Below are 25,036 nucleotides of genomic sequence, written 5' to 3'. Positions count from 1 at the left end.
TGAACCAAAACCAGTGCAAACACAAACTCTTCAAAGTACCTCTAAGCATTCGATAGCTCCTCAATGGATTAATGTCAATAACACAGGAAAGAAATAATTTGTCTCTCACCATTCCTGTTCTCCAGCCACATAGGATTTTTGGGATAGCTACAAAGATAACATTCACTGAGGCCAAAACAGAAAAACTTATATCATCAAGTTGTCATTTGTGTATTCTCATGTAGGGTTTATGCATCCTTCAGAAAACTTTCTGGGTGAATAGGATTGGTAAGAAAGCAGATGAGGTGGCATTATGGTTAGAAACACAAGTTTGCTGAGGAGTACTTTCCTTTTTGTGTGGAGTGATCAAATGATGACGTTACTTCTTCTGGGATAATGCCTTACAAGCATGAGTTCAAGACCATCTTAAGAACCTGAATGTACACAAGTCCATGGGACATGGTGAAATCCATCTGCGGGTCCTGAAGGAGATGGCGAATGAAGTTGCTAAGCCACTGGCCATCATATTTGAAAAATCATGGCAGTCAGGTGAAGTTCCCGACGACTGGAAAAAGGGAAATATAACCTCCATTTTCAAGAAGGGGAAAATGGAAGACCCGGGGAATTACAGACCAGTCAGTCTCACCTCTGTGCCTGGCAAACTCTTGGAGCAGATTCTCCTGGAAGGCATGCTAAGGCACATGAATAACAACAAGGTGCTTGGTGACGGCCAGCAGGGCTTCACTAAGGGGAAATCCTGCCTGACCAATTTGGTGGCCTTCTATGATGGGGCCAGCAAATGATGGACAGGGGTAGAGCAGTTGATGTCATCTACCTGGACTTGTGCAAAGCGTTTGACACTGTCCCACACGACATCCTTGTCTCTAAATTGGAGAGACATCAATTTGATAGGTGGACCACTCGGTGCATAAAGAACTGGCTGGATGGCAGCATGCAAAGAGTTGTGGTCAATTGATCAATGTCCAGCTGGAGACCAGTAATGAGTGGTGTCCCTCAGGGATCGGTGTTGGGACCGGTCTTGTTCAACATCTTTGTCGCTGACATGGACAGTGGGATTGAGTGCGCCCTCAGCAATTTTGCCAATGACACCAAGCTGTGTGGTTCAGTTGATGAGCTGGAGAGAATGAATGCCATCCAGAGGGACCTTGACACACTTGTGAGGTGGGCTGATGCCAACCTTACGAAGTTTAATCATGCCAAGTGCAAGGTCCTCCACCTGAGTCAGAGCAATCCCAGGCACAGGTACAGGGTGGGCAGAGAAGGGATTCGGAGCAGCACCGTGGAGAAGGACTTGGGGGTGCTAGTCGATGAGAAAATGAACATGAGCCGGCAGTGTGTGCTTGTAGCCCAGAAAGCCAAATATATTCCTGGGCTGCATCAAAAGGAGCATGACCAGCAGGTTGAAGGAGGTGATCCTGCCCCTCTACTCTTCTCTTGTGAGACCTCACTTGGAGTATTGTGTGCAGTTCTGGTGTCCTCAACATAAAAAGGACATGGAACTGTTGGAACAAGTCCAGAGGAGAGCCACAAGGATGATCTGGGGACTGGAGCACCTCCCGTACGAAGACAGGCTGAGAAAGTTGGGGCTGTTCAGCCTGGAGAAGAGAAGACTGCGTGGAGACCTCATAGCAACCTTCCAGTATCTGAAGGTGGCCTACAAGGATGGTGGAGAGGGACTGTTCACTAGGGACTGTAGTGATAGGACAAGGGGTAGTGGGTTAAAACTTAAACAGGAGAAGTTTAGACTGGATATAAGGAAGAAGTTCTTTACTGTGAGGGTGGTGAGGCACTGGAATGGGTTGCCCAGGGAAGCTGTGAATGCTCCATCCCTGGCGGTGTTCAAGGCCACTTTGGACAGAGCCTTGCGTGGCATGGTTTAGTGTGAGGTGTCCCTGCCCATGGCAGGGGGTTTGGAACTAGATGACCTGAAGGTCCTTTCCAACCATAATTATTCTATGATTCTATGATTCTATGAGTAAGAAAAATAAAAGTATTTTTTATACAAAAGCTATCAACTGCAGTGGTATAAATGGAGTTTACATTAATTTAAAGGCACTTCATTTCTTCTTTATGTCTGCCAAAAGCAAGAACTGTTATATGTGTGAAGTTATGAGCTGACAACTGAAAGGCCAGTCAGTATCTGGGACAGGAAACAAGTTGATACCGAAGCAGTGTATCAGTAAAGAGATAGAAAATCATACGGAGTAGCAAAGAGGAGAAAGATATTGAGGGAAAGTTCAAGAGCAGCATTTTCCACATGACTGTCTCATCAGTGGATAAGAGTTGGTGTTCCAGTGATGTTAATGGACTTAACAGGTAAGTTTTGAGTCATAAACCATGGTAGCGAACTTCTCATAATCATGTATTCCCAAGCATAATTTTGTTGCTACCACATACCTCAGAATATGAAGAAATCCTAATGGAGATAGAGAATGACCCAAGGCCCACTACCCCATCAGTAAAACAAGCTCACTATGTGACACATTCAGTATAATACACCCAGACATAACTAGTAATTTGTCCAGTTCTTTCAATTCATAATCAAGTGACCATGTTACTCAGAGATTTTTTTCCAATCTTAAACTGTTTGCTGGTAAATTTGATGACACTCTTGACCCTCTCAAAAATCCACTACACTTTCCACATGCTTGTTTTCTGATATAACACTGTCCAGCCTTTCAAGTCAATAACCTAGCAATCATCACTGATTACACTTTCTCATGTCTTTACCTAGAGGTTAGGTCTAATTTTAAACATCCTCTCTACATAATATTTCTATAACTTATCCTCTTCTACCTATATAGCTAGTTAAAACTCTTCTGAAGACTGCTGTCTCCCATGTCAGCCCCTAAGAAATTCCCTTCACTACCCTTGCTCATACCTATCCAATATATTATTGTCAGAATTTTGACTACATCTTTCAGTTTGACTGGTTACCTTTCTGTACCACACCACTGACTCCCTTCTTCGTGATATGAAATATCTTTTCTTTCAAAGCCTTTCATGGACTAACCCAAGCATGGACAACCTTGCTGACCCTCAAACCAGAGGGCTAGGAACCACAAGACACCCACCATATCCCTCAGAGGGCTGTGTGGAGAACAAGCATAGTTCTGCAAAGATGACAGTGGCTCCCCAGGAGACCAACAATTCTGTCTGTGGTTTGGTGTTAAGCTGGGTCCTAGCATTATGTCACAGTGTCAGCTTCAGAAACCCTTGATGGCTTACTTTCTCCCATAGAGAGGCACTGAGAATACTCAGCAGCCTGTTCCAGCCTACCACTGGTGACATGACATGGACCTAGAATGGAAGCCATGCTGGAACAGCTTGAGAAATACATGTAGTGTGTTTTTTTCCCCAGAGCACCTTTACACTCAATATCATAGGGATGTTGAAATTTCAACCATAACTAGACTGTCATATAATCCTGCTGCCAATACTTATCACATACCAATACTGTTTCTTTGTGTTCTCCTTTCTGCATAAAATCATCAGCTATCTTTTACTTCCACAGCTGTTTACATTTATTTTGTCCAATATTTGTGCAGGACCTGGCATAGAGGAGATTGAGGTTTCAGGAAAGAGCTTCCTCAATAATTTAAACACCTACTGCTGACTTTTTCATCAGTATGTCTTACCCCTTAGACTCCAGAACTTTTCCTCCTGCAGCTTTCTCCTGAGAAAATTTCTTATGATTACACTCTATGAAGCGTGTGGACACTGGCTCAGTAAAACTGGCTCAATAAAAATGCTTAAGTAGAAAGCTTTTGCTGTTCTAAAGCAGCATCACCTTGGTTCACTCTTCTGTATCCACACAGTTCCTTTTGTCATTGCTCTGCTGCAGAATTACTACTGTTGCTTTCCTTCTGTTTAAACCTGCCAGTTTTGTAATGGTTGACAATACCACAAAAAGCTGGCACAGCTCTGTCAATTTTAAGAGTAGGAACCCTATCAGAACACTACCAAAGTGGATCTAAACCAGCTCCTTCCTTAACCCCATGATGGGATAAGCAGGTTATCCTGGAACAAGACACAGATATGAGCTGCAAATGCTGATGCAAGCTGTGTGCTGTGTGTTCTTTGGATTTGTGCAGAATTAACTTGTTTAGCTATTGCACTTCTAGCCTGGCGGCAGAGAGCTAACACCAGTGTGTCTCCACACAAAGGAGTAGGCCACGTCACACTGGGATGCCCAAAGCTGCCCTGTGTTATAGAAATACATTGTAGTGAAGAGCTTAAATCTATCACATACAGGTTTTCATGGCTTCTTACTCTTCAGTTTTTCACTGTTGCTTTCAGCTTTTGTTGCTTACCTTGTGTCTCAGGGCAGACAAATAATTTGCTTGCAGGCACTCAGCTCTCAGCCGAGTGCTTACAGAGAGAGCACTGATAACTTCTGCAAGCCATTTCAAGAGTAGAAATATAAAAAAAAAAAATAAAAAAAAAAAAAAATAATTGAAAGAAGGAAATGGATTTTCCTACTATCCATTACTGCCTGGATGCTAATAGCTTTATCCTGCCAGTGGCTGAGAATCTCCTGGAAGGAAGTGAATTCCCTCAATATTTTAATGTAATTTGAGAGCACTCAGTGCCTTCCAAAGGCACTTGACACCTCATAGGAGCAGATGCTAAATGCTCAGTACATTAACCATCTGACTGTTACTCTCAACCTTTTTGATAATGGGGGCTATTTAAAATGCCACATACTGCTGCTCAAATATTGATAACTCCTCTCCTGACCTCTTCCAAAGAATATAAATAACTCATTAATCATCACTTAGTTATCTTCTGCAAATAACAATACATGAGACAGACACTTATCTTGAGCTTTTTATGTAAACAATATTCTCTATCTATCTGAGAAATTAGCAGTCTGTTACAATTTAATTTGGCAACAAATAATTGTTCCATGTAACACTTACTAAGTTGCTTCACAAAACTGTCCAGGTAGTTATTCCAAGTTTTTCCAAGCAAAACATCAATGTTTCACTACTAGACTCAGCTTTCTATTTTTTTTTTTTTATGACAGATGGAAGAAGTACTAAGGGCACACTAATAATGTGTTTTCAGAAAATTTTCCTTTTCTGTGGAGAAAAAAGCTGACATTGGAGATTTCTTTAATGTTTGGTAAGTATTTGGAGACAGTGGTTTATTGGTATATAAAACATCTATAAACATACCCCTGCGGTATTCAAGAGGGCAGTGAGAATGAAATAAACTGTAATTTTCCCAAATTAGAAGCATCCAGAGTCTGTTTACCCTCAACTACACTTCTGCTTGAAAGGCAATGTACAAGAAATGAGAAAAGTATTTATGTTGTCTTGTCCAGAAAATACCTTGGAAGCTTTTCTATGTGGACTTTTACTTGGGTAAATATGAAAATCATGAACCAGAAAAGCCACAAAAAGCAGTTAGTTTCCCCCACATTAATCAATGCATCGATGTGTCAATAAACGTAAGAGGCCTTGGAAATTTAGAGAATTTGCAAACCCTAAAACGGCTGAAAAACTTTAATGCATTAACCTGCTGCGCCACCTAGCCTTGCCTGGAGGACGTTTTCCCCTGGAATCTATTGCCTCAGAATAGTGTATCAAGTGCATTTGAACACTAAGTACGCACTGCATTTCTTGTCTTGAAAAGCTTTATAGCTAAATCAGAAAAGCTACCCTTGTAGAAAAAGATATGTTCTGCAATCCACTATGCATTTGTCAGCAGAAAAAGTCCTATCATACTGCTAAGTCATAGAAGTCCAACCTTGTGTGTGGCAAACACACTACATCAGCAGAAAAGCCACCAGCATTTCTTTTTCTCAGGGCAGCAGCATAGACACTGAAGACAACCGGAACTTCTTCCTAATGTAAGTTTTATCACCAGCAGAGGCTTGCTGATACAACACTAGGGCTGGAATAGCATAATCCCCAGAAGCATGGGTAATACTTCTGAGTATGTTCACAAACAGCGCTAATAACATGTTCTTTGAGCTGTTCCTTCCAAAGTCTGCCTCCTCCCTAGTTAATGGTCATTAACTGGCCACAGAGATCCCAGCTCCTGGCACTCTACACAGGCTGCTTGATGCTCTCAGTTGACTACTCCAGGATATTCTCACAATACCTCCTCTTCCACAATCTAGCCTTCCGCAGCCTTGCCTAGATACACTGCTCAATGCAACATGGCTTTGCCAGAGAGATTCAGTATGGCAGATAGGAAACAGTGCACTAATTGTTGGCCATCAAACCACTGAGCATAACCATCTAAAGAATCCAAGCTGCGATCTTCTTTAAATGATATAGCTAGCCTTTTATGCATTACAACATGCATTCACATTGTATTATCTTCTATGGTGAATTTATGATTAATTTCTAATTTATTAATTACCTTATTCATTCACTAAATACACACTCAAGTTTCAAGCAGTAATAGCACTATCCATGGTTGTAGAGTTTAAATATCTAAGAACTTCAGCTTATTAAAGAAATAGTACACAACACTGATGTACCTAAAATTTCAAGACCTTCTGCACTTTGATTCATTCTTTCTTTAAATGTCATGCATCCTATGCCAGACTCTAAATTTTGAAGGAAGAGGAAAGAGATAGCTCACTAATTCTCAGTGATAGGAGTTCGGGTTGCTACTTCCAGTACATACACTTAACACCAAGCATTTTTAATTTTTCCATTAAATGCATGAGGTTTATCATCCAGGATGTATCAACACTTTACAAAGAAAGGAGTTTGATTGATTCTGATGTATTTTACATTATACAGCATTTGATAAAGCTTACCTCTTGATTCTGCTTTCCATGGACTTTCTACTGTCAAGACTTTCACGAACAATGCTGCTGAATAAGCAATTCAAAGCCAAGACATGGAACAAAACAAACTTTTTCTTTTTTTCTCATTGGTACACCAAAGGGCTTACAAAGCCCTTTTCCAATTCATTTTACTGACTACTGTGAACTGACATGTAAGCAGGTATATAAAAGGTAGCATTACCATTTGAAGATGCTACTGTCAGTTATTTATCCAGTTGAAAAACTCAGTAAGGCTGGAATTTTCTCTGCCAGTTTTCTGTTGTAGGCCTCTGTATGTTTTTTTTAAACTTCAGTCCAAATGACTTAATAGTTTCTGAGAATGGCATTTGAAGGAAATCTGGAGAGTATTTACTGCTGTTCCACCACCCTCAAGGCTTGATATGGTGGAAATCCCCGCACTAATTTTAAGTAACTAGAAGAGAGGCTTGAAAGCATTTGGCAAGTCCATTTAGCCTGCTAGTTCATATTTCTCAATTCAATTTACAGTAGACATATTCTGAAGCTGTGTGTAAACCAAGTAATTCCCTTATGAGTTAGAACAGCATAGCATTAATTTGGGAAATTGGAACACCTACGGAAGCAACTATCTTTTTTATAGCAAGTCAACAGTCACCCTGTGGGAAAAAGTGCTTTGCCTTAGTCTCATTTTTGTAACTATCTGTCAGAGAAGCATGCCTGTACTCCATCATGTCTTGTCAGTGACTTCTTGTGCTCCAGAACTCAGGAATGGCCTTAGGTTAGTCCCAAGCCACCAGGGGGATTTTTGCAGACAAGTAACCTATATGTCATCTCTTGGTAGCTGTTATTTCCAGCTGGAATGTTACCTTTTGCATCTGAAAGCATTACTGTCCATACACTCATATGATCCTGTACCTTACATCCTTGATTTTTGTTATGCAAATGCCGGGATTCGTCGTTCTCCCTTACTGCCTTCTTGCCCAGTGCCTTGCCTGGTTCTTCTCTGGTTACTCCAGTTTCATCTGTGCTAAACAGTAATGGGTATCAACTAGACCTCCTTTACTGTTAATGGCTTCAGTGGGTAATATGCATGATTTCTCCATCAGATACGGAGTTAGCAGAAGACTTCACATCTGTTCTTACATGAGAGTGAAAGTCCATAGCACAGCAGGAATCCACAGGGAACCACCTTCTCCTCCTGGATATGTCCAAGTCCATTACGCAATCACTCAAAACAGGCTATATCTGTTGTACCTCAACATGATAGTGCTGTATATATGACCTAAATAAATGCAGTCTAGTGTAACTATAAAGTTCATCATGTAGCCCTGCTACCACTATAACTAATGTTCTGATCACACAGTCAGAACTCCTGAGTCCCTTTTTCATCCCAGCAAACTTTCTCACATTAAAAAAATAGCGCATATCCAGAATATCTGAGCACACAATCTCAATATATGACAACAGAAAAACGACTTCGATCAAGAATACTGCTCACTCTCCTATACTGAAATCTATCACACTTTCGATATTAGTCCAGTGCTCCAAATCCGTAATGAATTTTAACCCGTGAATCCCCACACAACTAAAAATATTTGCTCTTGATGTCTCTTCCGCTAGTTTACCACAAGATGGTAGCAGAGAGTTTCTCCAGGAACCACCCCCCCCCCCCCCCCCAAAAAAAAGAAACAACCCCCAACAAAAAAACTCCCCCAGAAAACCCACCAAACAAAAAATCAACCATATTTGAAAATAATGACCTTAGTGCCTCAAATTTGAGAATGGATATTTTTGAACTTGATATCTTCAGGGTGAACCAGTAAACAACACAGCTACTTAAAAAGGCTTCTAGGCAAAAGCTAGCTCCCCCTCTGCAATTCGTCTAGGTACCCATTAATCTGAAAGGCTGAATGCACTTGGCATCTCCTCATTCAAATTTCCCAAGCACCTAGACTTCATATTCACACAGCTGTTTCAGTGTGAGGAGCATAAAACCTGCACAAATGTTTCTGAGGTCAGAAACTAGGTGGGGGAATTCCCAGGAAGTTGATTTCTCAAGGAATGACTATTGCACATATTTGTCCCTCACAGGAAGATGCTGAGGACACCCTCTTGTAAAAGAGGAAGGCACACCATCCTTTTATAATAACCTACAGACCAGAGTGCTTAATATGAAAGTATATAGAAGGATTCAATCCTCTCTTCAGTTGAAAGAAATTCAAATACGCTTGGAACAACCCCCAGAAATTACTAAGGTACAGATTTAAGGATGGTGTAGATGGAGACAGCCACTTCCCTCCAGTTAAGGCTATGACATTGTTCAGAAAAAGAGCTTATGGGAGTTTGAAAGGCAGCCTACTTGTGCCTGGTGCAACCTGATGGGAAAGAATAGTTCTGAGACGTGAGCAGGTTGGAATTTATCTACTCAAAGGAGAAATTAGGACTTTTAAAGAGACTTGGAAGATGCTGGTCTCTAAACTCAAACACCCTCAAGGTTAAGTAAGTGCCTGAATGGTATAAACACTCATTAGTTAATGATGAATTTATTACTGTGCTTAATGCAACTGCATTTCTAGTACCACCAAAAAATTCTGGTAGCTTTAGCATCTTTAGCTTTGAAGTAAGTCAGATGGGGAAAAGATGGGAAATTGTTATTAGATTGATGTACATAAATTTGAATTATATGACATGACAGGTAACGGCCATAAACAAAAAGATTATAGGGAATAATTTTTTTTAGCTTCTGAACTTGGTTTGAATTCAGAATAACTAAACTGCAGCCTTTCCACTTGATAAGTGGGAGGAAATAAAATATGAAAAATCTACAGAACAAGTGAACTTCATGTACCTCAGTCTTCACTGGGGAAATGGACGTTATGAATAAAAGCAGAACTGAAATAATTAAGCATTATATAACCAATTATATACAAAAAAAGTGACTTGAAGTTGCATACTAATTCTTATGTTCTTTCTTTACATTTCACTGCTTTTTCATCTTATTGCTTCACATAGGGATTTTTGTGCAATTATTAGTTAATGGCAAATACCAATCCTTTTTTCTTCAGCAATTCCATAACTTATTTATGCTACTATGATTTTCAGTTTTACACACCAACACTTGTTACTATTAGCTGAGGTCATATCAGATTATACGTAATACCTGCACTATCTCTTTTTAGGAACCACCATTATTACTTGATCAAAGAGATATGCCTGCAGGAGAGACTGTTGCTGGAACCACACAAGTTTGTGTACAATACACAATTCAATAAAACCTCAGGCCTTGCCCTTTACAATGACCTACCACAGGTATGATGGAAATCTCTACAGAAAGCTCAAAGCATATTTGTGTAGGACACTTAGTGTACACCTACAGAATAAATGCAATTATGCCATTCCTCCCTCCAACGTTTCATGAGACAGTTCAGGCTGGCAGCAAGGAATCCTAGCTTGACTCTAAGCTAAGATGCCATTAAGAAGCAAAGAAGCACAGTCCAACACTAGCATGGCTGTACAGTTTCAATGACTCCTCTACAGCTGTGGAATGACCAAAATTATTCCCAAAGGAACTTCATGAATAGTGCTGAAAACCTTTTGTCATTCTGGCTGTGCTAAAAAGAACACCAGAAATTGTTCAGCCCAGTGCAGTTTAACTCAAGAACACTTTATTGTCCTTTGCTCTGGAAGAGTATTTCTGCAACTACTAACTCTACACAGAATTGGTTTCTCATTAGGAATTAAATCTTGTATGAGGAACATTGTTATGGAAAACAGTGCCACTGTGCAGTCAAAAAGCAGTTAGCAATAGCTCACTGTTAGGAAGGAATAATCATAGAATCATACAAGGGTTTGGGTTGGAAGGGACCTCAAAGATCATCCAGTTCCAACAACCCTGCCCAACCTTCCACTACAACAGGTTACTCAAAGCTCCATCCAATCCAGCCTTGAATGCTTCCAGGGATGGGGCATCCACAATTTCTCTGGGTAGCCTGTTCCAGTGTCTCACCACCATCACAGTGAAGAATTTTTTCCTAATATCTAGTGTAAATCTACCCTCTTTCAGCTTGAAGTCATTCCCCCTTGTCCTACATGACCTCATAAAAAGTCCCTCTCCAGATTTCTTGTAGCCCCATTAGGTACTGGAAGGATGCTCTAAGGTCTCCCTGGGACCTTCTCCAGCTGAACAACCCAACTCTTTCAGCCTGTCTTCCTAAGAGAGGTGCTCCAGTCCTCTGATTATCTTCACGCCCCTCCTCTGGCCTTGCTGCAACATGTCCACCTCCTTCTTCTGTTGGAGACTGCAGAGCTGGATGCAGTAGTGCAGCTGGGGTCTTACGCGAGCAGGGTAGAGGGGAAGAATCACCTCCCTCAACCTGTTGGACACGCTCCTTTTCCTGCAGTCCAGCGTATAATGTCTTCAGTGGAGTTGGAAAGATCTGTCTTGGCTGATAGCAGTCAACAATCTGATAAAAGATGCCTTGGATTTCCAAATGACATGAAGCTATGAGGAATCACAAGCACATCAGAAATCTGGATTAAGATTGAAAGACATGTTGAAAAATTCGAAAAACAGTGCCTCAATAGGGAACCTGGAAGGTTGTAGTCTTTAGCAGAAATAATTGAACAACCAGGAAAGAGAAGAGTTGGCATGGTCCATGATGTTTGGCTTACAGAACATTACAGGTGTATCGTAAATAAACAACATATTGCTTCTGAGGAAACAGTGCATACACAGGCAGGAAAAGAAGTGTCATCTGTGAGTTAATAAACTGTTGACAACACGCTTCTGTTGGGAGTACTGTGTCTTCTGTTTCTTCTTTCAGAACTGGACAGAGATGTGAATAGCAGTGATCATGATCTGCATTCTTTAAACCACTGAAAATCTTGTTTTTCCTAGAGAGGGTTGAGGAGGTCCTGTTACTAATCTTATTAATTCAAAGGCTGCTGCAAAACAGACAGGAATAAATTGGTCTCAGTTAGTTTTAGGCAAACAGTGAGTGCAAAGAGCTAGTAAGTATTTTTGGTTTACATATAAGAGAACTTCTATTGCTACGGATATTTAGGTCCTAGCTAGGGACTGCGTTGGAAGGCAGTGGAGTTTAAAGGAAGAATTTAAAGAAGTTTAAAGGAAGAATTATGAGAATGAGGTTGTGAGTGTGATTTATTCTTTGTTGAGGCTTCACATGGCCTCTTTCACACAATATTAAATATAAATTTATAGCTGAAAGGACTTCAAACTTTTTCATACAAATTACTGGCTTTTAATAAGGCTGTCAACATCTCTAGTAAACTGTTCAGAAACTCATGCATATGATCATTAGCTAACTAGAATCAGAAACTCTTGAAATACAGGCCAATATTTCGGCTTCTATTTTAAACAACATCGTAAAGTTAAGTCTTTCATCACATTGTTTTGTGAGCAACTTTTACCTACCCCATTTCTCGTGTCTCAAGTCACTGATTCAGTGCCTGAGAAAGGGAATTCTCTTTTGTACATCCTGTTTGGAGTTGTTTTGGCTTTTTTCCTTTGAAATGGTCCTGTTAATGTAGATAGCATTGTTCCAGTGGCTTGCTTTCTTCCTGAAGGATGGAGAAAGCAGAAAATTGCCTTTTTATGACTCATAAGGGGCATATTTACAGCACTGTAGAAGTCAGTATATGGGTAAAAAACTATTAGTACACCAGCATTAGTGTAGATTTTGTAAATGCTGGAAGCAAATTAGATAACATTATAAGCACATTGTTGAACACAGATTTCAAAAGAGAAAAATTAGTTTTAGATGCTGAGAGGCTACAAAACTTTGATATGTAAAAGGAGAAATAGTCTATTTTAGGTGTAGCTGATAATAAAATATTGAAAATACATAAATTACACAGAGCACTTCTGAAATTATGGCTATAATTAAGAACATTAAAATGGAAATTCAAGCTTAACACCACCACCAGCAGCCCCTCTCCTCTGATAGTGAATATGCTTATTTTTTCATTTATTCTTTTATCCTTTATTAATTTATGGTTTTATTTTAATTGGGTCTAAAATATCCTCCTGGGCTTCATGTCCAGTTATATGATATAGCACAGCAGCAAAAGCCAGAAGCAGTCTTTCATCTAAAAACTGACAAGAGAAATTACAAAGAAGCAAAAAGGACATACTATTACCTCCAACTAACAAAGGAAGACAGACCCATGGAAACTAAGTGGCATGATTTTTTTCTATTCAGAACCCTAATCAAGCTATTCTTCCCTTTTAGGCCAAGTCATTTTCTCCATGTACCCAAATATCAGTAAATAGCATTTGCAAAATATGAAAAAAATCTGAATATTTTCCCTGACTTATTTTTTTTTTCCTCCAGAATTCTGCAGAGATGAACTTTCAGTTAGTTCACCCCTACACTGCCTGAATTGTAGGCAGGGTGGGATATTGCTAGCACAAACATTTAAATCAACAATCCCTGTATGAAAGGAGACACAAAGGTGCCCAAGCACACCTCTCATCCCCTACCTCTTTTACATTCACTTCTTCTTTATCCAATGCATGTAATCTGCCAAACAGCATTGCTGTGGTTAAGCTAGTGTTATACATGCGGTGGACTCACTGCTTAAAATCCCGAATTCAGCTGTTATCGTGTAAAGCCAGTTAAGGATTCTTACACAAGTCCAACAAGATGATGTAGTTCCTTGAATGGTAATTATTTTAGCACTTGCCTTCCTAAAGCAGATGGCCAAAACTCTTTACCTGAGTATTCTTACTAATGAAACATGCAAATATTTGTATTTGGAGAATCAAAAAAAAAAAAAAAAAAGAACAACCAAACAACCCCAAACCACACATGACTAAATGATGACAGCTAATGGACGCAGCCAACAGACTGCACAGCAGTCTCCAGGCTCTGCCTCTAGATTTTCTAGATTTTATGGGAATTTCTAGATCACTGGAGAACTCCTGGGAATTCTTTCAGGAACTTCAGTGTGTCTACTGCTACTAGGAAAAGACAGCTTCAGTTCTACTAGGTCTAAGCAACTCCAAATGAGTTCCATCAGCTATTCATGGTAAAAGGGTGCTTTGACTTTTTTTCTTCAGCTGACTTGAACTGGGGAGGATGTTAGAGAGAAGCCTTTTTAGTACAGCTCACCAGAACTACAAGATTCTACAGCTGCAAAAGCTTGAATCCCCAACTGTGCTGAATCCGGGATAGGCAGCATCTGTGTGCACTGGACTGGGACAAGGAAGACTGTAAGCTTGTGACTTCTGGCACCAGGTGGATATCTTCTCTGCATGCAGATCTTTGACTACAGCATAGGCTCTGTGATCCTGGGAGCAGATGAGGGCCTGGGAACTGTTTAACAGAGCATAAGAACAGCCAGCTGAGCCTAAGCATGCAGAGAGTGAGTCATAGTGGCAGGGTCACAGCTCTAGGGGATAGAGGCTCTTATCTGCTGACCTACTGTCTAGGAAGGTCTTCTGCTTGCTGAGGGCTTGGATCCAGGATATTGTGGAGAGACTGCTTAGGCTTGTCTGGCACTCAGACTAGTACCCCATGCGGATCTTTTGGACACTAAGACAAGTATCCTGTACTGATCTTCCATGGGATATCAATGACACTGTGAAGAGAAACCCTGAGTGTATCAAGTGTGACCACCTGGCTCTGGAGATTAGACCCAAAGGCAGGGGAGCTCAGGTGGTATCTCCTCAATCCTGTCAGTGAAGGGAAATGGTGGCCTCAGCAAGTGGAGAATTCTGTAGGTTAACACAGCACAGCTTGTGTCAACACTAAGGAATCAGGTTTTATGACCAAGGGATAAAAGCTTGCTGACCATCAAGGACTGCTAGGAGGAGATTACAGCAACCTGACTAAGTGGAAAGCATCTTTGCCAACAGGTTGGCTATCCTGACAAGAGCTGAAACTAGGAATGATGAGGAGAGACGTTATGACTGACAATGAAGTGAGGAAAGGTGGACTGGGTTGGCAATCAAGGGATGCCCACACCAAGCTTATGCACAGGAAGCTGAAAGGACAGCATTATGGGGAAGCTCTCATAATTCAGAGGGGAATCATCACACCCAGGTGCCCTTCTCAAGTGATGCTATGTTAATGAACAAACAGGAGGACCTAGAGGGCTCTGTGTGCTGATGCAGGGCTATAATATTGCCCTTAACTAGCAGCAAAGAGACTAATTTCGGGGCACCCTAGGTCAAGAGGGATGTTGAGAAAAAGGAGAAGATATAGCAGAGGGGTACCGAAATTGTCTGTGGCCTACAGAACATGAAATAGAAACCTGGTTAGTTTCCCAAAAAGCAGGCTAAAGGACCACCTAAAGATAACCTACAACTACATGGAAGACAGTTAGTTACAAAGCAGACAAGCAGCTCTTCTTAATGGTAATGGCAGATGGCACAAGACAACATGAGGCAACAGTCACAAATTGAGGTTTGGAATGCTCAGGTTGGATGTTAGGAAAAAATTGTCCCTAGGAAGGAAGTGCAGCACTACAACAGCTCAGCTCTAAGTCTCTGAAATTGCCTTTCTTGGAGGCTTTCAAGACTTACCAGACAGGTGAAGTCCTACTTTGAATGGGAAGTCTGTTATGGCCCCTCTTGGTGTCACAGATGGGTGATTTAGACTGCTTAAAGTACCACTTCCAAAAGTATCGGCAAAAGTGGTTTAATTAAAATACGATGTTGTAAAAGTGCAGCTCAACAAAATTCAATAGCAGGTCTATTACTTACTGCACAAATGGTGTAACAATGATCCAAAGTTACCAACACAAAAATCTTACTGCACTATAATCATAGAATCATAGAATAGTTAGGGTTGGAAAGGACCTCAAGATCATCCATTTCCAACCCCCCTGCCACTGGCAGCGACACCTCTCACTAAACCATCTCACCCAAGGCTCTGTCCAACCTGGCCTTGAACACCACCAGAGATGGTGCATTCACAACTTCCCTGGGCAACCCATTCCAGTGCTTCACCACCCTCACAGTAAAGAATTTCTTCCTTATATCCAATTGAAACTTCCCCTGTTTAAGCTTTAACCCATTACCCCTTGTCCTATCAGTACAGCCCCTAATGAAGAGTCCCTCCCCAGCATCCCTATAGGCCCCCTTCAGATACTGGAAGGCTACTGTGAGGTCTCCACGCAGCCTTATCTTCTCCAGGCTGAACAGCCCCAACTTCCTCAGCCTGTCTTCATACGGGAGGTGCTCCAGTCCCCTGATCATCCTCGTGGCCCTCCTCTGGACTTGTTCCAACAGTTCCATGTCCTTTTCACGTTGCGGACACCAGAACTGCACACAGTACTCCAAGTGAGGTCTCACAAGAGCAGAGTAGAGGGGCAGGATCACCTCCTTTGACCTGCTGGTCACACTCCTTTTGATGCAGCCCAGGATATGGTTGGTTTCTGGGCTGTGAGCACACACTGCCGGCTCATGTTCATTTTCTCATCGACCAACACCCCCAAGTCCTTCTCCACAGGGCTGCTCTGAATCTCTTCTTTGCCCACCCTGTACCTGTGCCTGGGATTGCTCCGACACAGGTGTAGATTATTACACTTGTCATGGTTAAACTTCATAAGGTTAGCATCAGCCCACCTCACAAGCGTGTCAAGGTCCCTCTGGATGGCATCCCTTCCCTCCAGCTTATCAACCAACCACACAGCTTGGTGTCATTGGCAAACTTGCTGAGGGTGCATTCAATCCCACTGTCCATGTCAGCGACAAAGATGTTGAACAAGACTGGTCCCTGAGGGACACCACTTGTTACTGGTCTCCAGCTGGACGCTGAGCCATTGACCACAACTCTTTGCATGCTGCCATCCAGCCAGTTCTCTATCCACTGAGTGGTCCACCTACCAAATTGATGTCTCTCCAATTTAGAGACAAGGATGTCGTGTGGGACAGTGTCAAACGCTTTGCCCAAGTCCAGGTAGATGACATCAACTGCTCTAACCCTGTCCATCAGTTCCATAGCCCCATCATAGAAGGCCACCAAATTGGTCAGGCAGGATTTCCCCTTAGTGAAGCCATGCTGGCTGTCACCAAGCACCTTGTTGTTTTTCGTGTGCCTTAGCATGCCTTCCAGGAGAATGTGCTCCAAGATTTTGCCAGGCACACAGGTGAGACTGACTGGTCTGTAATTCCCCGGGTCTTCCATTTTCCACTTCTTGAAAATGGAGGTTATATTTCGCTTTTTCCAGTAGTCAGTTACTTCACCTGACTGCCATGACTTTTCAAATGTGATGGACAGTGGCTTAGCAAATGCCAGGTTATGCACAGTATCGGTCACTTACCAATCTGCAGCTGGTGAGAGGTCTCTCTGCTTCGAGCGGCAACAATGGGAGGTGCCCTAGCCCAAGGTTAGACTGCCATGCAGCCAGCTGCTTAGCAGGGATAGCTCAAAGAAAGCTCACTTAGGCAGTCATACCAATGGAATAAAGTCGTTGGCTTGTAGTCTAACTACATGTGATGGGAAAGGTATAAATAATATCCTTGTACACACAAATGTTATTGTTCCTTGACAAATGAGTCTTGGAACACATTGCTATTCATGTGTTAATCGCATGCATTGATGCTCACTTGCTCCTTTGTGAGTTTTCAGGTAACATACTGGAACTAAAGAAGTTCTTGACATAGTTATGGCTTAACCCTTTACCTCCTGTCCTGAGTTTAGCAGTAGCAGTCATTTTTTCTCCTTAGTAACTGGTGCAGCGCTGTGTTTTTGACTTTCAGCCTGGGAACACTGCTGCTAACACCGATGTTTTTAGTTACTGCTCAAATACTTAATCTTGACCAAGGACTTCGTGAGTCTCATGCTCTGCCAGGGAGGAGGGGAAGCCGGGAGGAAGCAGAGACAGGACACCTGACCCAAACTAGCCAAAGAGGTATTCCATACTACAGCATGTCATGCCCTGGATGTAACTGGGAGTTAGCCGGAAGGGCACTTCCTGCTCGGTTGGGTTCGGTCAGCGGGTGGTATCGTATTCTCTTCCCTTTTTATTTCCCTTGTTATTTCCCTTATCATTATTATCATTGGTGGTAGCAGTAGTGATTTGTGTTATACCTTAGTTACTGGACTGTTCTTATCTCAACCCGTGGGAGTTACATTCTTTCGATTCTCCTCCCCATCCCTCCAGGAGCCAGGGGAAGGGAAGAGGTGGTGGGGGGGAGGGGAGCGAGCGAGACTGTATAGCTGACTGGGTTTTAAACCACAACAGTTGGTTTAAACGGGCATGACGCGCTGTGGTATGGAATACCTCTTCGGCTAGTTTTGGTCAGGTGTCCTGTCTCTGCTTCCTCCTGGCTTCCCCTACTCCCTGGCAGAGCATGAGACTCACAAAGTCCTTGGTCAGACTAAACATTTGAGCAGTAACTAAAAACATCGGTGTTACCAGCGCTGTGCCCAGGCCAAAAGTCAAAACCACAGCGCTGCACCAGTTACTAAGAAGGAGAAAAAATGACTGCTATTGCTAAACCCAGGACACCTTCTTTGGAGCCTGTACCCAACTACCACTAGTTTGGTTAAGGAGTTGAGTGCATCCATCACACTTGGTCAGTTTGTTCAGGTACTTTTAGCCAGGTGGAGAGACTCTGAAAGAAGAATATATATAATTCAAAACAAAACAGTTAGTTATTGGCAAACAAACATTGGCTTATTAGTTAGGGTTTAATAAGCTTTAGACTAACCACTAGCAAACAAGCCACTCCTGTTAAGCTACCTGAAAAGTCTCTGCTGGACAGGCAGGTGTGAGTCAAAAAGGGAAGGGTAACTTCTCAAGGCTTTCTAAAATCACCAAGTTGCCATGCTCCACCAGCTCCATCCATACTAATAACATGACACAATGATTCCTAGCTAGTTCCCAGCTAGACTTGACCAGTCTTCCCAAAGTGATTTTTTTGTTTTCCTTTAGGATTTATACCTTTCCATGTTGGTACTTTCCCTCTTGAACTACTAACTAGCTCATGTTAACAGCCTTACATGTGTCTGTATTTCAGTTTTCTCTTCTCTCTACAAATAGCTCTCATAGCTCTCTCGTAGCAGTGCAGTTATGCACCTGTGCCGTATCAGAGCTGGGTACTGGATGTATGTACACAGGCAACTAAGCACCTAGCAGATGTGGGGTGAAATTCATAACTGTGGTAATTTCTTCTTCTGTGGCATGAAGAAAGAAGGTCTCAGGTTGGACTGGACATTGCCTTCTAGGCCTTTCCAAACTACATTGCTATGATTTGATATATAAAGAACTTTAGCACCTAACTTTGGGCTTTAAATTCTGTAGACGTTCTGACACTTGACACATTGCAGTACCAAGTTCTTTCATGGATTTACCTTTGTTCTTTTCTTTCTCTTTCAGTTTTTCCACCTCAAATATGAGAAATCCAGTAACTTGCTTTTTGAAACACTTTCTGACAAGGCGTGAAAATTCCTTGTAAACATTATTCAATAAGTTGTTAGGTTTTCAAGTACTAATTAGTACCTTGAACATTATTTCAAGATAGCAGTGAGTTCATATGTTCATAAGCCTGGAGCATTCAAAGGATAAGCTATTACGCTGTTCATTCTGGAACTTAATCAGTGTGCAAAAGCAGCATCCAAGATTATTGCTGCTACCTAAATGGAGAGGCAAGAGAGAGCTGAATGTGTATAATCTGCAGAAGAGTTGAAATGATTCAGAAAATGATAAACATATCATAGCTATCTCCAGTAGAGGTCTAAAAGAAGAAACATTTTCAAATGAGAGGGCTCAAAGCAGAAAAGTGACTTAATATATTATCTTAAAAACAGTGTCTGCAAAAGATTTTCACTCCTACAGAAGACAAAAAGGAATGCAATGACACCCATTCAAAATTCAAAAAGTGCTGGAACTAAGCTGTCCTAAATTATTCCCTTTAGTTTTCATTACATGATGATATGCCATTTCCTATCAGATCCCTTAGTGTACAACCCCCCCCATGTTTGATCTATGGCATATTTCTCAAATCCTGCTTTCAAATACAGAACTGGTAAATTTCCAGTATGCTTTTCTAATTCTGCTGTCTAAAAACATTAGAGGAAATAACTTATTAGCAGATTACAGAGAGTTGTGAATAACCATAAGGGAGGGGAAAAAAACCAAAACAAAACCCCAAAATTTTGGCATCCAATTTTAGACATCTTTCATATTTCTGAATTCTTATACAACTGCAACTGCCAGCATGGGGGCAATGAAAAATGAGTAAGTAGTGATCCTCTGTTAAAAGTTGTTTACATGACTCACACAGCACACACAGAAACTGTGGGGAAGAAACAGATGTAGTTCTCCAGAATAAATACCTAAAGAATAAAAGTATTCTTTGACTACTAATCATTTGCTTGACTAGAAAGCAAAAGCATCATTAGAAAATGGAAAACCTGACTAAAGAACAGGATGTTACTCAATAGAGGGAAGCACTAGATATCCCTACAGCACACAGAGGCTGGGATCAACTAGCTAGTCAGCAGCTCAGAAGAAGGAAAGCATCAAGGTGCTCAAGTGGATCACAAGCAAACTGTAAGTCAGCAACACTATGCTGTTACCAAGACAAAAAAAAAAAAAAAAAAAAAAAAAAAAAGCAAACTATATAGCTGGAAGCATAAAAACTAATACAGCCTGTAAGCTGGAACACTTCCACATCCATCCTTCCAATGAAAAGCAACCAAGCTTTCAGAATTTGAGAGAATCCAAAGGAAAGCAAGGAAAACAGTGTCTTAATAAGTACATTATGTTTAACCTATAAACATAGCTTAGAAAAAGTAAGAGACAGAAGACCTCTTTTATATAAAAGTGCTACAAACTGGAGAAACTTTCACCACGCACACCCTGAAAAGGGCAAGTAACAAGTTTAAACAAAACTTTCTTATGGGTACCTCTTCTGATGGAAGCAAGGAGCTTGAGGCACACTATACCTCTCTGAATCTGCTGCTGAGGCCTGTCAGGTGGGACCCACAGCCCAAGGGCATGCCTAAAGGTGTGGTGAACTCGTCATCTCCTGTCCTGCCTTATGGTCCTATGACTCTGGGAGTGGCAAGCTGTACCCATCCTTAATGTGTTTTCTGAATGGGATTTTGTCAGACAGCTGCATGTGAGGCAGTGGTGAGGTACCATGCAGGTTATGGCCTTGTCTGCAAGCCTTGCTGCAAGAACCAGACCATCTCCTCACCCCATCAACCTTGGTGGCCAGAGTGCCTGTCCCTCTCCCTGGAGAAAGCCAAAGAGACACAGGAGCCCCAAGGCCATGGTACCAGAGACACAGGGATCTTGGAGACCTAGAATCAAGTAGGTTGGAAAAGGCCTTTGAGAACATCAAGTCCAACCATCACTCCAGGACTGCCAAGACCACTAAACCATGTCATAGAGGGTCTCCTCTACGTGTTTTTTGAACAGTTTCAGGGACAGTGATTCCACCCTTCCAAGGAAGCCTGTTCCAATACCTGATCACCCTTCCAGTGAAGAAATGTTACCTAATATCCAATCTAAACCTCCCCTGGTGAAGCTTTAGGCTGTTACCTCTTATCCTTAAAACTTCTTTCTTGGGAGAAAAGACAAGCCATCCTTTTTCAGCTAGCTGTAGAAAGCGGTAAGATCCCCCCTGAGCCACCTTTGTTTCCCTTTTCTGAACCCGCTCCAGCACAATTTCTCTCCTGTAGTGAGGATCCCAGAACTGAACACCTGATTCAAGGTGAAACCTCAGCAGTACCGAATACGGGGGGGTGGGGGGGTGGGGGGGGTGGGGGGTGCGGAGACTGCTGACACTAGCTTGATACAGGCCTTCTTGGCTGCCTGGGCACAAACTGGATCATGTTAAGCGCCGTCAGTCAGCACCGCCAGGTTCTTTTCCACCGAGCAGCAGGGGTGGTGAAGCATTCCTATATGCAGCTCCTGACCAGCTCGGGACTGGGAAGATCGCGAAAGTGGCCTTGTGAGCAAAGCGTCCGTCCCCTGCTCCTCACTCTCCTCTCAGGCTAACCCTGCTTGTCCTCCTCCCTGTGCCTGGCCACCCCAGGGCCGGCCCTTGTCGCCGCTGACCCCCATGCCCCACCGCCCGACCCTCCTCCGCGAGTTCCGACTCTCCCGAGGAGGTGCACACGGTGCGGCCCGCCCCCGGGAGTACTGCCAAGGGAACCAGCCGCGCTTCCCGAAGAGGGGAAAATTCCCGGGACGCTGCTCACCCGGCCCCCGCGAGGTCGGAGGCGGTGCGGCCCTGCCCAGCGAGGGACGGCCACGCCGCAGCTCTTCCCGGCACTGGTCGGGGGGGCTGACCCGTCCCGCTGGCCGTCGGGCGAGGACCCGTCTGTCCGCCCGTGCGGAGGCTGCAGCTCGGCGGCTGCAGGTGAGTGGTGCCGGTTCCCCCCTATCGCAGCAGACCCCCATTCCCTCAGTAATCGCCGCCTTCCTTCACCTCTCCTCCCGCGGAGCGCCGCGGCGCTCTTGCTAAGTGGAGCACAGCCTGTTCCGCTTGAGGAAACCGCTTTCTCCACCCCGGCACCTGTTTTGAAACGCTCCGTGGAGTTTTCACTTTGACTTTTAGTCTCTCTGGTACCCGCTGAGCTCTTTTCACCCTTTGCCTGTGCTTTAACTCGCGTTCTTACAGGCATCCCTCGGCACGGCGGGTGTGGAAGGGCTGCGGGCAGGGAGTTCCTCATCCTCCCGACAGCACTGGTAGGTACTTAGTTGAATTTAAGGCGTTCTATGACCGGCTAACCTTCTCTACTTTCAAAATGTCACTGCTTAACTACACCATAAAAGCTGCTAACTTGACTTGAGCAGCAATTACTTAGGTGAGGTACATCGTGGGATGTGGATGCCTCTCCTGCCAGGTGAATAGGTTTGGGTTTAAACTCTCCTGTTCCTGCTACGTCGAGGTGTTGACTTTCTCAGACATGCAAGCTCGGATCTTTAAATCTAGCATCATACTGAGAAAGGGTTGCTCCTGCTTTCTTTTAAACAGCTGCAATCAGTTAATCTCAAACCCATCAGAGTTAATGAGAAAAAAAATAATACTATCAGAGTGGTTCTTGCATTCTTTGGAGTCTATTTTTTGGTATAACCTTTTTTTCTTTCTTTTTATCTAACTGTTGCATGCCTGGACCAGTCCATACTCCAACAGAGCAAACCAGATCCTAACAGCATTCCAAGTAGACCATGCCTAAAATCATAGTAAACTTATTCTGCTGTTTTTATGAGTCATGCCACAATGTTACATGATTCCTTCTTCTTTGCTTTTTTTTTTTTTTTTTGATGGGGCAGGAGTAGTCTTACACAGCCTGTTGAGAGCTTCACGGTTTTGGATCCCATTTTTCCCCAATATAATTTGCTTTTTTTGTTTGGATTGTTTGTTTTGTTGCAGTCTTTGTGGGGAAGTACATACAGTTTTCCTGTTTTGGTCAAGCTCTTTAGAAAATCAGCAGAATGCATCAAAGAACTTTCTGGTAAAAAACAAACAAACAAACAAAACCGCAGGAGGTAAATCTATCCCTAAGTGATAAAATTATTACAATGTCTACTAGACCTTAATTATAGAAATACATTTCTTCCCTATATAGCTTTTAAAACTGTTGCTCACCCATTAGATCACCAAGGCTTATCAGGAACTTTCAGTGTCTTATATGTATTTTGTGTTCTAAGTGTATTTGAAACCATCTTTAAAATTGCCTGGGAGAAGAAAGCCTGAGTACAAGGCCTGAAGGAAGGGTTCATTTGCTTTAGAATTTGGTATTTCACATACTCATTTTTTTCAGAATTTTGAATTGTTGCAAATTAGCTGTGGACTTTTGTTTTCAAAGGGCTATAGTGAGGAGAGCAGAGGAACACTTTGTACAAATCATTGCCTTGGGGGCATTCTTGCTCTTTTTGGCACTTGGCTAGTTATCTGTCTATTCAAGAGTTAAAAACCACCTCCAGAGGACAAGTTAGTCTATCTAAAGTCTGACTTGTTTTCTAGGGGTGTCTTTTTTGTGCCTGTGGAAATAGTTTATTAGGTTTTGGCACCAAACATGTCAGTTATGTTAGCGACCTTCTACTGCATGGTATATACTTTGAATTGTGATTTTTATCCTCAGTCTGTCTATGAAGTAGAGGAAATTAGAATATGGGATGAAAAATGTGATGTAAATCCAAAGTAGCACTCTTACTGCTTTTGCCTCTCTGACAGGCCTCTTCCATGTCTGTTCTAGGAAAATTTGTTTGATCAATAGTGTTTATTTGGTGTCCCTAATACTCTCCTGTAAATGGATAGAATTTTCTGGATCCTAGCAGCTGAAAACATTTGTTTTCCCAGCCTGCGTACAGGCTCTGAATCATTTGAGGGTGTGGGTTGTGACTGGCAGCTGTTTCAAATAAGCAAAGCAAAGGGCACTGAGAAAGGAAAGTTGTATGAAGTATGATTTGAAATACGTGGCTTGAGGAAGACAGATACAAACCAGATTGACTCTGTGGTCAGCTATGACTCGATGTTCATACCAGGGGCTTCCTATTCTTGCACACATGAGTATTCCAGGTATTGCAGCAGTATGTGCACCATATGGGTGCTTCCAACCAATGACTACTAAATGCTATGAGTCTGATCTTGAAAGAGGTTTCAGTTAAATGTTGGTGCTTTAATGCCTTTGAAAAGAGGTTGGCAAAATGTTTATCTTGCACATGTTTACCAGATGAGTAATCGGAATTTTTTGTTTCTCTGGCATCAGGAAAGTATTGGCCTGGATGGGACTTCAGGGATCATCTAAGGCAGCCTTTTGACTGAAGAAGTAGTTTACCCAGAGATACTTATTTAGACTATTTTCAAACTACCTACTGAAGAAGATTACATCTCTTCCCAAGGTAATTTGCTCCTATCTCCAGTTCTGGAGCAATTTCTCTTTAATTGAAGATCTCTGAGCAGTTCTTGTTGCTGCTGAATATTACTGCAGCTGCCACCACATCTCCAAAATGGTTCTGTTCTATTGATATATCTGTCACTGTTGATTAATTTCAAATTAGGCTGGGGAGTCCTGAATCCATCTATTATCTGTTTTGTCACCCCCCAGGTTACATTTTTCCAATGGGAAGAATGACAAGTAAAGAATATATTAATGAATTAAAAATCTATCAGTGATTCAGGCTACAGCCTGACAAGACAAAAGTCTGTTTCTTTTCCCTCACAGATGTTGGATTTTTAGAAAGAGGAAGAATATAGGATAAAATGAAAAATTTCTTGCTCAACTAACTTCAGTAGCACTGACAGATCATTTTGTGCCAATCATCTTCAAATTA

The 25,036-nt window shown here is 42.2% G+C and overlaps 1 protein-coding gene and 1 long non-coding RNA gene across 8 annotated transcripts in view; one reads left to right on the top strand and one right to left on the bottom strand.

Moving 5' to 3' along the window:
• Positions 1-10,422: 10,422 nt before the first annotated feature.
• LOC136006001 (uncharacterized) lies at positions 10,423-22,095 on the bottom strand. Of its 3 annotated transcripts, none has more exons than XR_010608940.1 (3): positions 21,955-22,095; positions 12,204-12,349; positions 10,423-11,713 (listed from the first exon to the last, which is right to left on the bottom strand). It is a non-coding gene; the product is annotated as an uncharacterized LOC136006001 (long non-coding RNA). The 3 variants fall into 3 exon arrangements; XR_010608941.1 differs by lacking the exon at positions 21,955-22,095 and adding an exon at positions 17,060-17,169; XR_010608939.1 differs by lacking the exon at positions 21,955-22,095 and adding an exon at positions 13,903-14,394.
• Positions 22,096-22,373: 278 nt separating this feature from the next.
• OSMR (oncostatin M receptor) overlaps positions 22,374-25,036 on the top strand; it is a 36,383-nt gene continuing 33,720 nt past the window's right edge. For 4 of the 5 annotated variants that reach the window (XM_065663906.1, XM_065663905.1, XM_065663901.1 and 1 more), the window contains exons 1-2: positions 22,374-22,444; positions 24,472-24,604. The gene's annotated coding sequence lies outside the window, so the exon portion shown is untranslated. Of the gene's footprint in view, positions 22,445-23,167; positions 23,249-24,471; positions 24,605-25,036 lie in introns of those variants that run through there. The other variant, XM_065663904.1, reaches the window with a different exon arrangement.

This window comes from Lathamus discolor, chromosome Z, assembly GCF_037157495.1.
Source record: "Lathamus discolor isolate bLatDis1 chromosome Z, bLatDis1.hap1, whole genome shotgun sequence".
Taxonomy (NCBI): Eukaryota; Metazoa; Chordata; class Aves; order Psittaciformes; family Psittacidae; genus Lathamus; species Lathamus discolor.
The sequence above is the reverse complement of the archived record's forward strand: the minus strand, read 5'-3'. Positions and strand labels throughout refer to the sequence as shown.